This window comes from Monodelphis domestica, chromosome 6, assembly GCF_027887165.1.
Source record: "Monodelphis domestica isolate mMonDom1 chromosome 6, mMonDom1.pri, whole genome shotgun sequence".
Classification (NCBI taxonomy): Eukaryota; Metazoa; Chordata; class Mammalia; order Didelphimorphia; family Didelphidae; genus Monodelphis; species Monodelphis domestica.
Window position 1 is genome coordinate 185957703 of NC_077232.1, and position 14365 is coordinate 185972067.

Consider the following 14365-nt stretch of genomic DNA (forward strand, 5'->3'; position numbering starts at 1 on the left):
TACTTTTTTGATTGACAGATGATGTCCTTTGCTTGCTTTGTGTTGCATGCTTGGCTTGCCCTGCAGATCCTTTCTTTTACAGAGCATACTTGAAGTTAGGTCATTTCTCATGATAAATTTGATCTGATACTTTCAGATGAGTAGCCTGATGAAAGATATGTGCCCCCAATGTCTATTAATTGGGGAATGGCTGAACAAATTGTGGTACATGTTGATGATGGATGGAATATGATTGTGCTATAGGGAATGATAAGCAAGATGATTTCAGAAAAATCTGGAAAAATCTGTGGGAACTGATGCAGAGAGAAATAAGCAGAACTGGGAGAACACATTATATACAATAACAGCAATATTGGATAATGATTATCTGTAAAACTTGACTACGCTCAGCAAGGCAATGATCTGGGACAATCCTGAAAGATTTATGTTGGGTAATTCTATCCACCTCCAGAGAAAGAGCTGTCAGATTTGGATGCATGTGGATCAAAACAGTCTATCTTTCACATCAGTATATTTACAGTTTTATTGTGGGGTTTTGGCTTTGTATGAATGTGCTCTTACAATAAAGACCAATATGGAAGTGTGTTTTTCATGATAATAAAAATAAAATTAAAACAAATAAAGGGTTCTGTAAAAAAATAAGATATGTGCCCCCAGAACCTTCTAGTTGGTCATTTTTGACTGGAAGATTGTAGAAGACTGGCCATTGAGCAACCAAAGTGAGAGACAACTTTCCCTTATTATCTCCTCTTCTGAACACTGAGCCTGGAACTCAGAAAGCTCTTCCTTAAATTTATGACAGGGGGTGGGGGAAGGCAATTTTTTTCCCTCTCCTAATGTGTGCTCATTTATCTAAAACTCAGATTGGATTTTGGAGCCCTGGATGTATTTTCTACTTTGCATTTGTTTTCCTGAGTAAAATGACCAAATGGTAATCCTGGAAAAGATTTTTGGCACACTGGTGGCTACCTTGTGAGAAAATCAAGTCATTTACTAAGCACTGCCTACATGCCAAGCACTGTGAGAAGTATTGGGAAAACAAATACAAGGAAAAGAAAGACAGGTCCTATTCTTAAGGAGTTAACATTCTAATGGGGGGGGGGGGGGGTAGGATGTGAATGGGTAGGTGGGAAATAACACATTAAAGGAGTGTGGGAAGTGGAATAGTTAAGGAGGTAAAGTTCAGAGAATGAAGGATGAGTGGTCTGGTCTTCCCTCAAAATGGATGTTCTTACCAATGGGAGAAGGGAGTCTAGAGTCACTAGAGAAGTTTGGGTGACAGGCTTTTCTCCCAGAAAAAGGATGAGTTTTGATGGGATAATGAGCCCAAGTCATACCTTGTGTTGACAGGAGATATAGATCTTGCCTAGACAATGCAGAACCAAGGTAAAGGAAAAATGACTATTTAACAGTCCCCAAACTGTTAACATTTTAGGTATCAAACTCCTGGGAGAATAAAATAGGAGTAATAAGTTACTCTTCTTTTAAGTCTCTGTAGTGCTTTTAATGTTGCATTATGTTTTAAGTATTTCTTTTGTATTGAAGAAAATAAATAGCTGTCCTATATCTGATCTACTTGTATGTCGAGTTCATAGCTGGGCCCCTTAGTGGGTGAGGGCACCTTAGCAACTTGACCCAATGAATCTTTACACTGGGAAAACAATTTGTTCTGTTGGCTGGTCAATAGAAACAACTTTACGACAGAAAAATTTTTTCTTTTCTCAAATTTAATTTGTTTTTGACAAGTAGAATTAAGAAAAAGGGAATATCTCCCAATTTCCCAAAGCAGGCTCTTATCCCTTTTCTTCTTTGTAGAGTTCTACATACTTTCTTCATTCTGGTGTAAGGGGTAAATTTAGGGGTTTTTGACTGAATATAAATTTAGTTGGTTGCCAGGGATTTAATTCAATCCCAAATAAAAATACTCAAGTCAGTTTAGGAAATTTATGGCTGTTTAATTAACATAGAGGGAAGGAATTAAGAAGAAGAGAGAGGGAAAGGGGCATAAGATTTCTCTGGCCTAGCCTAAGCCAAGGAAGTTCAGAGAACTCAGCCATGAGGCCTCCTCTGAGACAAGGGGCCTCCTAGGAGCATAGCATTTTAGGAAAGGTAAAGGAAAAAAAAGGAATCAGCCTAAACTCTGAGAGAGCTCAGGGAAGACGCCTCACCTGAACCATGCAACTCAGCTTCTCTCAGTTACCTCATCTAGGAAGCTCACCACCAGACCCGGACAAAAGCTGAAGGCACACCAAGGCACCTCTGCCACCAAAGAGAGCCAGAGCCACCTCTCTGCGAAAAGAGCCCGGAGAGAGTGACACAAAATATATAGACCATTTTTTTATATCACTTCCTGCATCTCACATGTACAAATGGTAGCTTAAGCTTGACTTAGGACAGCCCAGGGGTCTGTCAGTTGTTTCTTATTTGTCACTTTGCTAGCACATGTCTGTCATAGGCCATCCGTCTCAACACTTAATCCTAAAGTAGGGGTGTATACATTCCTGATTGCTAGACTAAGCAGGGTGGAGTAAATATAAAATTCACACTGGAAACTTCTGAAGAAACTAGACCAATTGCATAAATGATGAATGCTGGAGAATCAAGTTACTCTGATGATCAAGTCCTAGGAAAGATGTTAGTGTTCTTCTAGAAAAAATTTTTTTTCTTTTAGTTTAAAGAAATTGATAGTATTAGAGGATCTTTCTTTTTTTAGAACTGACCTCATTTGCAGCATCTAAGATTTTTGTGCCTAAGATTTTTTATTTCTTTCATACTTGGACACTTCTTTTTTACTTACATGAATCAAAAAAATATGGGTTTTGGAGTAAGGGTTTTTTGTTAGCTTTTTAAAAAAAGCATAGTGATGATTTTCTAAATGATTAAACTTAAGTAGTAATTGGTGATCTTCCTGAACTGGACTCAAAGTGATAAATTCTTTTATTTTTAAACCCTTTCTATCTTAGAATCCTTATTAAGTATCCTTTCCAAGGCAGAAGAACTGTAAGGGCTAGGTAATTGGGGCTAAGTGACTAGCCCAGGGTCACACAGCTAGGAAGTACCTGAGGCCAGATTTAGCAACAGGGTCTTAGTGTTTTCAGAGTTCTAGCAAATGAATAGTAAAGTATAAGCTGTTTTAAAACTGGCCAGAGAGTTGACACTTTTCTCTTTCTCAACAGAGACAAGTTCCAAGCAATCTCTAACTTGGCCTGTTCAAAGCATATGGCCCTCTGGGAGAATGGAGCAAAGATAAAAGAAATGTCTTTCATTTTAATTCCCTATCTCTCAAAAAAAAAACCATGAGGATGATAAAAGGAATTGCACCCTCCTAAGAGACACTCTCAGACCAAGGATCTGAGAAAGAGGACAAGCCGACTGAACAATGAGCATATGGTGTAGGAAAATTGAGTTGCATTGTTCTCTTTGTGATAGCAAAGAACTAGAAATGAAGTGGGTGCCCATCAGTTGGGAAGTGACTGAACAGGTTGCTCTTCTGGTATAGAAAACCAGAAGAACAATGTGCACAATGATTATAATGATGTAAATGAAAATATCACTAAAAGGAAGACAGATTCTGGTAATTACAATAATGAATCTTGGTCTGGGAGAGCAGATAATGAAACAAACCTCACTGTATGTCAGAGAGGTGAGGGACTATGGGAGGAAGAAAATCCCATGTATCATCATATGAGGTTACTCTATCAGTTCTTTTTACCTTACTCTTGTCCTTCCTTTGTTTTTGTTTCAAGAATAGGTTTGATTCAAGGGATAGGAATACGAGTAGAGGTGTTATATCCTGAAAAGTTCTTGATGTTTAAAAAAAGACCTCAATAGAACATTTTTAAAAACAATAAATTAGTTGTATTTTCTGAAGCATTCTTTTGGAATATCAAGGTACGACAATGACTGCAGGATTTTGAGTTAATGATTTTAGAGGAAGCAATGGCTGATAATAAAAAAAGATTCCTCTGATAAAAATGGAAAGTTATGTGTATTACCAATAAGTTTTGTTTAATTGTTTTTTAATAGGATAGTTCTGTGTGGAAAAGGGTAGGGGGGTGCAGGATTTGTTGGGAAGTGATTGATGTGTCCAAACAAAATATATGAATTTTTTAATTCTTCTTTCTCTAAGTGTGACATTCATAGCAATCACCAGAAACTCTCCCTCAGCAAAAAATCTCCCACATTGACCTTTGTGAGACAATGAAATAACTCATGTAGGGCATGTCTCATTTGTGCATTCCAAGAGAAATATTCCACTGTCATAGTTCTCACCACTCTTACAACTTCCTAAAAACTTCAATACTTCCAGGACCTGTGGTTTCGAGGGAAGAGGTACTTTTAAACCCTTACCCTCTGTCTTAGAATCAATACTGTATATTGGTTCCAAGGCAGAAGAATGGTAAGGGCTGGGCAATAGGGTTTAAGTGACTTTCCCAGGGTCATCTAGCTAGGAGGTGTCTGAGACTAGATTTAAACCCAGGACCTCTCATCTCTAGGCGTGGCTCTTAATCTGCTGATCCACCTAGTTGTCTCCATATCTCAGATCTTAAAGAGGTCTTCATGGGTTCTTTTGGAAGAAAGAATTCATTACTCATCCACCAAGACAGTGCTTATAGACCTCTCTAAACTTAGCTTGACTGGTTCATGCTTACTATATATAAAGCCTGTTTTTTTTTTTCTGGGTTCAGACTTAAAATATTCTATATTCCACCATCTTTCTATCAGGAAATGGGTAACCTGTTTCATCAAGAGTCCTCTGGAATCATGGTTGGCATTGTGTTACCACAGTTCTAAGACTTTAAAAGTTAATTATTTACAATTATGTTGTTAGTAGAATAATTGTTTTGGTTCTGCTGACTTCATTCTGCATCAGTTTACACAAATTTTCCCAGGTTTCTCTGAAGCCATTCCCTTCAGCATTTCTTTCAGCACAATAGTATTCCATCACATTCATTCATAGTATCATAAATTTGTTCAGCCATTCCCCAATTAATGGGCACCCCCTTCAATTTCCAATTCTTTGCCTTGCTGATGTAGACTGTGCAGGTCATCACTACATGACAACCAGGCATCAAAGTAAGACTTTGATGGAAGCCAAGCTTAACTATCATGGACAAATGGGAGAAGATCAGTGATCTTGCTAGAGTAGCAGTTATCAAGCGTTTTTGGTTCAGCATAGTATCTCTTTACCAGCATGAGGCATCTACATACTCAGAAAGCTCAGACTACAAAGATGAGTTCCATCTAATTCAGAGGACACTTGGCAACATGCTTCAAATTGTCCTTTGAGAACCACTATCCTGGAGGCCTTGACATTCAGGTTGTCACATTTATCTCATTCCTCCTTGTTTGTTGCAAATATATATGGGTTCCAATCCCATCTAATAGGACACATGGCAATGAGCAAGAGCCAGGAATTTTACTGGGTTTCTAGCATGTGGATTTAATTGGTTTTCAACCTCTGATAGCCTAGGCAGGAAAGGCATTCGGGTGAGCATTGAATGGAAGTTTTTAGCTTTGAGACATCTGTAAAACCCGCAGGTTGAACTAGATGACCTCAGAAGTCCCTCTCAGATTTAAATCTGTGACATATGTATGAGGCTCTGTATTCAGAGATGGCATTTAGAGTTTTGCCATTTGTGGGTGAAAATGATTGCTGAAAATGTCATTGCATGACTAAGAACCCATTCCATACTCTATCCATGTGACTTTCTTTTGGTTGGTGGCCAGAGGTTATTTCCAAGAGCCTCTGGCTGTTTATGACTCTTGTGTTAAAATCAAAACCTACAAGGCATCTCTCCCTAAGAGGCAACAAAGCCTGAACAGGATTGGCTCTGGGTAAAACTATGCCTCCCTAGCAACTTCATGATAGCTTCTGGCTGTATTGAGTATGGCTTCCTGGTTGCTGAGGGACATAAAAAGACACACCCACATGGGGTCATGGCTCTTTAGATTTGATAGATGTCCCAAGACTGAAAATCACTCCACCCTGTTCTGCTGACCAGATGTAGTTCCATATATAGTCTATGTGTCCGATGTGTTACTGTATCCTGATTTAACATCATTTCTATGCTAGAGCTAAATAAACCTCCTTTTATTAACTGTTCAATGAGTTCTGAGGGTTTTATTTCCCACCAATATTGAACCTGACCTGAACCAGTCCTTCTATTAACAACTCTGTATCTGCCTTCTGAACTGAATGTCAAGTTTGCTTAATCAGTCTCTTAAAATTTTTTTTTTATTTTCAAAAATTTTCCATGTTTCCATGATTCATTTTCTTTCTTTCACCTCTTCTTCTCCCCTCCCTTCCCAGAGCCAACAAACAATTCCACTGGGTTGTACAAATGATATTGCTTGATACCTATTTCCATATTATTCATTGTTGCTGTAGAGTGACTTTTTAAAAGCCTAAACTTTTTTTTTTTTTAAAACCCTTACCTTCCGTCTTGGAGTCAATACTGTGTATTGGCTCCAAGGCAGAAGAATGGTAAGGGCTAGGCAATGGGGGTCAAGTGACTTGCCCAAGGTCACACAGCTAGGAAGTGGCTGAGGTCAGATTTGAACCTAGGACCTCCCATCTCTAGGCCTGGTTCTCAATCCACTGAGCTACCCAGCTGCCCCCCTAAACTTTTTAAAAACCTAAATCACATAACCATATATACATGTGATCAGTTATGTCACATGTTCTTTTGCATTTCTACTCCCATAGTTCTATCTCTTGATGTGGTTAGCATTCTTTCTCATAAGTCCTACAGAAGTGTCCTGCCTTGTTGCATTGCTACTAGTAGCAACGTTGATTACATTGGATTGTTCCACAATATTTTACTTTCTGTGTACGATGTTCTTCTGGTTCTGATAATTTTATTCTGCATCAGTTCATTGGGGTTCTTCTAGTTAATATAGAAATCAAGCAGTTCTTCATTTCTTATAGAACAACTGTATTCCATCACCATCATATACCACAATTTGTTCAGCCATTCTCCAATCAGGGGGCATCCCCCTCATTTTCCAATTTTTTTGCCACCACAAAGAGTTGTGGAGGAGAAAAATTATAAGGAATGCAAAAGGACAAGAAGCAAGACAAGAAGCTGGAGATTAATCAGCTGTCAATAACAGGAAGATTCCATTTGGAATGTGACCGGGAAACAGTTGAAGGCAAGAGCCAACTGCTGACTGTTTTTCTGGGTTTCTTGGATGATGGTGGTGACTTTGAAGGAAGAAGCTGGGTTTATCTCTGGTACTTGGGATGATCAAGTTGGAGGTGGCCTGGCTGATTTGAAAGCAGCAGAAGAAGGAAAATAGTCCATATATCTCTTTCTGACTTGCTCTGTTTCATAGTAGTGACTGAATTGTCATTTCTCTCAATATCCTCTAATCTAAGGCTCCTTGTAGATAATAGGGAAATCCCAAACCTCTTATCTCCATCCTCTATCTTGTCCTGTTTTTCCCCCAATAAACCCATCTTCTTCCTTCAAAGTCACCACCATCAGCCAAAAAGCCCCAAAAAACAGTCAGCAGTTAGTTCTTGCCTTCAACTGTTTCCTGGTCACATTCCAAATAGAATCTTCTTTTGATTGACAGCTGATTAATCTCCAGCTCCTTGACTTGCTTCTTGTCCTTTTGTGTGCCTTATAATTTCTCTCTTCTACAGAGTGCAGCTGTGAATATTTTTGTACCAGTATTTTTCCTTATTATCTCTTTGGGGTACAATCTAGTGGTGGTATTGCTGGATCAAAGGGCAGACAATCTTTTAAAGCCCTTTGCAATCTTTCTTGAAAGAAAAAGTGGCAAAGACTTGGACTGAAGTCCTTCCTTTATCAGATATTGGCTGTATGACCTGGGCAAATCACATCTCATTGCTCTAGGAAACTCTAAGACTATAAATGGCAGAGGAGGGATTGACTGATATTAGTAGAGGCACTTTTCTCAACTGGATGTTGCTTATACCAATGAAATTACAAATCTAATTTCTATTCTTCTGTCTTATGGTTGTATACTGGATTAGGGCTTTCTATCCTGTTTTCATTTTACATCTTAGCTATATTTCAAGGTTTGAAATTGTATCTATAGTGTCTCTTCTAGTCATCCCCTAGCACCAGGAGTTGTTTGGACAGTGCATAAAACAATTGTAATGTAAATGATCTAATAAGTCAGGTGGCTTTGCTGGATAGAATGTTGACTAGAAGTCAGAAGGCAAGAGTTCAAATCCCACCTCAGACATTTACTAGTTGTGTGACCCTGGGAGAATCAATTAGCCTCTGTTTGCCTCAGTTTATTAATCTGTAAAATTGGGATAACAATAAAAATGTCTACATCATGGGGTTAGCATGAGGCTAAAATGCAATAACATACACACATATATAGAATTTTGTATACCTTAGAGCACTATATAAATGTTGCACACACACACACGTGTATATTGTCTAAACCTTTACTTTGTCTTAATAATACCTCTAAGACCGAATGACAAGGACTAGGCAAACAGAGTTAAGTGACTTGTCTATAGTTACATAACTAGGAAGTATCTGAGACTAAATTTGAACCCAGGTCTTCCTAACTCCAGATCTGGCATTCTATCCATTGTGCCATCTAGCTGTCCATATATGCTAGGTATTAAGTAACAGTAGTTTAAACTGTTTTGTTGTTGTTGTTCTGGTGAGGTTTAATTTCAACCTTCTAGCATAAAACTAACACACAAAAACCAGAGGAAGTGACAGAAGAATACTCTAAAGTCCCTCTGAAGAACTTTGGTATTGATTGTAAAATATGGGAGCAATGGCACAAGGCTGCCCAGCATGGCAGGCCCACATCAAAAAAAAGTTATATGCTCTGTGAGCAAAGCAGACCTGCAGTAGCCCCAGAGCAATCCAAGATGTACAAATTTAGAGACATCTCCATCCCAAATGATCATGGGGGCTATTTGTGCCTAACCTATAGTAGAGCCTTCTGAGCTCATATTAGTCTGATCAGCAATAGTTGGACATACTATCTGTTGACCCTGAAGTAATGTCACTTTGGTAATTCTTGAATACAAAAGACAACAACCAACCAACTAATGATAGTATGATTTGAATGACTAAATTCTGGTTTAAGTGTTTTTTTTCCCCCCATTCAAATGGGGGCTTGTGCATATTCTAGGCTTAGCAACCATTTTGTGTTTAATATTATTTTTAGAGGCAGCTATGTAGTGCAGTAGATGGAGTGAGTGTTGGACTTGGAGTTGGAAAGACTAGAGGTTGGATCCTTGGATACTTGCCAGTTGTGTGACTCCCTGGACATGTCACTTAACCTCTGTGGGTCTCAATTTCCTTATCTGTTAAATGGGGAATAATAATAAGACCTGCCTCATAGAGTTGTTGTGAAAATCAAATGAGGTTACATAGATTGCACTTTGTGAACTTTCATGTTCTATATGCATAAAAGTTAGCTATTATTATTTTTATCATTGGATGGAGGAAGTAAATATTTGTCCCACACATACCTGATTTACATTGTGCATTGAGTACCTTTCTATCTCCCCTTTTGGAGGAACCATGACTTAGTCAGACACGACTAAGGACTAAGCCTCAAGGACATTTCTTTGGTTCCTGGGGTAGGAGTTTAGTGAGCCAAAGAGAGCTAGAAAAGGAAGTCTAATGACTCTTACTAGAGAATTGAACCTATATTCAACTCTTACAGCCTTAACTATTATAAAAAAATAGGCCTGAATTGGAGGAGCTCTTTAGCAGTTCTTTTAGCATGTTTTTTGATGAAGACTGAACCTGAGCTTAACCACGTCCTTGGGTCCAGAGCAGAGGGACCGCCTAATAGAGCCAGGAGTTAGACAGTACCCCAGCCTCTGTGGATTCAGCAGGTGTTCCTCAAGGTTAGAAGTGTAATTGTCTGTTCCTTCCTTCCCTCATCCTCAATCTGTATTGTGGCAAAGATCATTTAATTCTCAGATTGATGGCTGTTCTGAATGCTAAAAAAGCATTGGCAGCTCTACCAGGAGCAGCATACTCTGGAGTTTGCCTGGGTAGGGGGTGGGTGGTATATAAAAAAAGCCAATATTCTTTGGGAAATGAGTTTTTCATGGCTCGAGGTGATAAATTGGCTCTCCTAGCAACTCATAACTTCTGGGATACACTAACCCTTCAAGAATCTGTAATTTCATTAGTGTGGCTCATTTTCCACAGATACATGTCCAAAGTCCTCCTTTACTTAGTAGCTAGTCTGCAAGGGCAAATGCTCGCAATAATGCCAAGTAAACAGCTCTGAAAGACAGTGGACATTACCACTGAGTACTGTAGCAGCTAAGAGTGACTTGCCTCCCTAATCTCATGTTGAGTGAAGTGGACTACGGATACAGAGTGAGGCATATGTTGTCAGACTTGGTGGATGGGTTGATTAGTTTTCCTTGGCTGCACTTCAATCCTTGAAGGGAGGATTCTATTAGGGATGGGGGTGGAAATGGAGAGAGTAGTCATTAGAAAGTGGCAGGCAGTGATATTTTTTAAAAGCCTGACTTGAATAAGACACTTATATAAAAGTAAAATATTAAATGAAATGAAAAAACTTAGTTATAATGATCAATTTTATGCCAGAAGAGATAAGAAAACTTTCTTTGGAAAAGTAGGGGCATTATGGGTTTGGAACATTCATATATTGTCAGATTCATTTGATTTGTTGACTGATTTTTATTACATTCTCTTTCTCTCTCTCTCTCTTTCTTTCCTCTTTCTTTCTTTCTTTCTTTCTTTCTTTCTTTCTTTCTTTCTTTCTTTCTTTCTTTCTTTCTTTCTTTCTTTCTTTCTTTCTTTCTTTCTTTCTTTCTTTCTTTCTTTCTTTCTTTCTTTCTTTCTTTCTTTCTTTCTTTCTTTCTTTCTTTCTCTCTCTCTCTCTCTTTCCTTCCTTCCTCCCTTTCTCCCTTCCTCCCTTCCTCCCTCCTCCCTCCCTCCCTTCCTTCCTTCCTTCCTTCCTTCCTTCCTTCCTTCCTTCCTTCCTTCCTACTTCCCTCCTTCCCTCCCTCCTCCCTCCATCCCTCCCTCCCTCTCTCCCTCCCTCCCTCCCTCCCTTCCTCCCTTCATCCCTTCCTCCCTTCCTCCCTTCCTCCCTCCCTCCCTTCCTCCCTTCCTTCCTTCCTTCCTTCCTTCCTTCCTTCCTTCCTTCCTTCCTTCCTTCCTTCCTTCCTTCCTTCCTTCCTTCCTTCCTTCTTTCTTTCCCATCTTCCATCCTTCCTAGCTTTCTCTGTCTCTTGTTACAAAGCATGGCTCATTGGGTTGGGGAGAATTGAAGGCTTTAGAGAGTTTTTGGTGATGGGGAAAAAGTTCAACAGAAGAGATTGGGTTGGAATGTGTAGATTTGGCAATCATCTGTACAGAGATGATCATTACACCCATGGGATCTGATGAAGTCACCAAGAGAGAAGAGGGCCTGGAACAGAGCCTTGGGGAAATATGCATTGCTATTGACTGTGATAAAGAAGACCTAATAGAAGAAATTATGGAGTTGCCAGACAATCTGGAGAAGAATCAAGAGAGAGAAGTATCACAAAAAACTAAGTGGAGAGATTAAATAGAAATGGAGAAATGGGGAGGTGGAGTCAATATGGCGGCCTAGAAGCAGAAGAAGTTCAGACCTCTGAATACCCTTCCTTACCAATCACAAACTGAATGCTCCTAGGGGACTGAAAATCAAACCTAACAACAAGACAGAGCAAAGAACCCTCCTGCTGGACTCAATTCAAAATGTACACCCCCCCCCCAAAGCCAGAATCCGAGAACACTCACGTTTAAGGGAAAGGCAGAAGGAAGGTCCAAGGACCCCCCCCCCCCAGAGCACTAAGTCTCCAGTGGCAGCAGGAACCTCTGGGTGGGCAAAGGTGCTGGTCTGGAAGGTGTACCTTGCAGGCAGGGCTATACCAGGCTCAGAGAATCAAACACAGGTGGCGGGGAAGTAGCTGGAGAGGGAGCATAGAGCTGGCATCCTGGTCAGAGCTGCAAAGAGTCTCCATATTGCTCCAGCCTTCCAGGAGGTTTTGGCCTCAGAGCACACCCAGCCCAGCCCAGCTGAACTTAATCCCATCAAAAGTCTTCAGAGGTCAGGGAAACCCAAGCTCCAACACCCCTCCCCAACAGACTGCTGGACTTTAATCCAATCAAAAGCCTCCAGAGGACAGGGAAGCTCAAACTCCAACACCCATCCCCCACAGACTGCACGGAGAGATCTTCTGACAAAGCTCTAAGAGGGGAGACTGACAAAAAGCCCCAAAACAAACAAAAAAAAGTGAGAGGAGCAAGAGCACAGACAAATAAAGGGAACAAAGAAGGGGTTAATATGAGCAAACAACAGAAAAAGAAGAAAGACATTACAATGGACAGCTTCTATACAGGCAACGATCTAAGAGCAAATGGAACAGAGGAGGAGGCAAGCAATAAAAGAGAAATCCCAGTGAATTGGATACAGGCTTTGGAAGAACTCAAAATGCAATTCAAAACACAATTAAAAGAGGCTGAAGACAATTGGGAAAATAATTTAAAAACTAAGAAAAGTCATCTGAAAATAGGAATGGAGAAATGAACAGAACATCTATTAAGCTGTCATTATGTGCAATGCACTGCAGATACAAACTGAAAAGCAAATAGTCCCCAATGTCATGGAGCTCACATTTTAGTGGGAAAGACTGCATATGGGAGGTTTCTACTAAAAGTCATATGGAAAAGTCACATGGTCCTTCAGGTGCATTGACTAAATTTCTTCTTTGATGTCATTTCCACTGACAAAATCATATCATAAAAGTGAGTATGTGAGTGAGTCACCTAGAGTTTGGAATGCCTTGGGTACATGGGGCATGGGAAAGATATAGAAGTGTAAGCAAGTATAGAGGCTGGCAAACACCAGTTCTTCAGAATCTTTAGATGAGAGGGACTGAAGGACTATTGCATATTATATAGAGTGCTGGACAGAATGGTCAGGAAGACCTCCTTCTTCTGATACCTAATAATTTGCCTATTCACCATGAGCTGCCTCTTCCATCCTCACTTGGCCCTGTTTCTTATTCTCTTCTCCTCCCCCCCCCCCCGCGCACCCCATCTCAGGTAAAGAGGAGATCTTTCTTCTTGCCAAGGCCAATTCCTTGACAACTGTCATTGCTTCATCCCTTCTTATATTCTCTTATAGATTGTCCCCTCAACTATCCTCCTCACAAACGTTAACTTCTCCTTATGTGCTGATTCCTTCCCATCACTCTTTAAAAAACAATCACACTCTTACCTTCCATCTTAGGATCAATACTAATTGAAATTGAGATTAAGTGACTTGCTCAGGGTCACACAGCTAGGAAAATATCTGAGACAAGATATTAATCCAGGACCTCCCATCTCTATGTCTGGCTTTTTATCCACTGAGCCACCTAGGTGCTCCTTCCATCATTCTTAAAAAAAGACTTTCCTAGATCCTACCATCCCTTCAAGCTATCATCCTATATAAATCTCTTTCTCTTCTCACCTAATGCACCAGGAAAAAAAAAAAGCTGTCTACACTTGTTTCCTCTACTTCTCCTCTCAAACCTCAACACTTTGCAATCTGGCTTTTAATCTGATATTGCCCTTTCCAAATTTATGAACACCCTGGGCCTCAGTTTCTTAATAGATCTTTATATTTCCTTAATAGCCTGGGAGGTAGCTAGAAGCTGTAAAGGTCTGTGAGTGCTTGCTACCTCCCATGAACATTTTTTGACTTCTCAAATACTAATATTGTTGTTTCCAGCTACTATTACCTCATTTGCTATTTTTCTGTTTGAAAAAGGTCAGGGTTTTGGATATGTATAGTGGCAAATAAGGGTAATGTAATAATGAGTTTCAGTAATCAAGGAAAGACAGGATCAATCAAGAAAAAGCAGCTTGCCAAGAATGAGAGCATTCCTTCAGGGACATTTAATCATCAAGGAGAGGAGCAATACAAAGCAATTTTACTGAGTACAAAAGTCTGTTTGGTTTATGCTAATATGGGTGTATTATTAAGAATAAATTGAAAACTGAATCTATTGCTCTGTTTTTAAGAAAGCAAACTGCACATATGGAACAGACATAAGTGGGCAGATTGATAGCAAGTTGGTGCTCTTGGGCCATATGTAGAACAAGAAAGAGTCATGCAGGCCAATGGGGATATTATATGGAGTTCTATTTTTGTTCCTGAAATAACTATTTCAAAAGGTTTACTTTTCTTGATTCTGGAACTTTGTCTTTTCTTGAAAAGATACAAGACTTTGCTTAAATAGATTGAGAAATTTAAATTCTTGATCAGAGTCCATGGTGACATAGGAAGAAATTATGAATGCTGCTGATTTAATCTGGAGCCTCACAGAGGACTACTGGAGGTAGGAAAG